Below are 332 nucleotides of genomic sequence, written 5' to 3' on the forward strand. Positions count from 1 at the left end.
GAGGAATCCTCTTACTGGGCTTCTATTATGAAGCCTGTTTTTAAAATCACTTTTATTGAGACAGCATTTATGTATAATAAAAATGCACCCATCTTAAGTGTACAGTTCTATGAGTTTTGACAAATCTGTGCGTCCGTGCAACCACCACCACAATAGTGATATAGAACATTTCCATCACCTCAGAAAGTTCTCCCATGCCTTTTTGCAGTCAACCCTCCTCTCATGGCCCCAGGAAACCTCTGCTCTGCTCTCTGTCACCATAGATTAGTTTCACCTATTTTAGAATTTCTATAAACGAAAACATACAGTATGTATTCTTTTCCTCTAGCTTC

The sequence above is a fragment of the Macaca fascicularis genome, chromosome 19, assembly GCF_037993035.2.
Source record: "Macaca fascicularis isolate 582-1 chromosome 19, T2T-MFA8v1.1".
NCBI classification, from domain to species: Eukaryota; Metazoa; Chordata; class Mammalia; order Primates; family Cercopithecidae; genus Macaca; species Macaca fascicularis.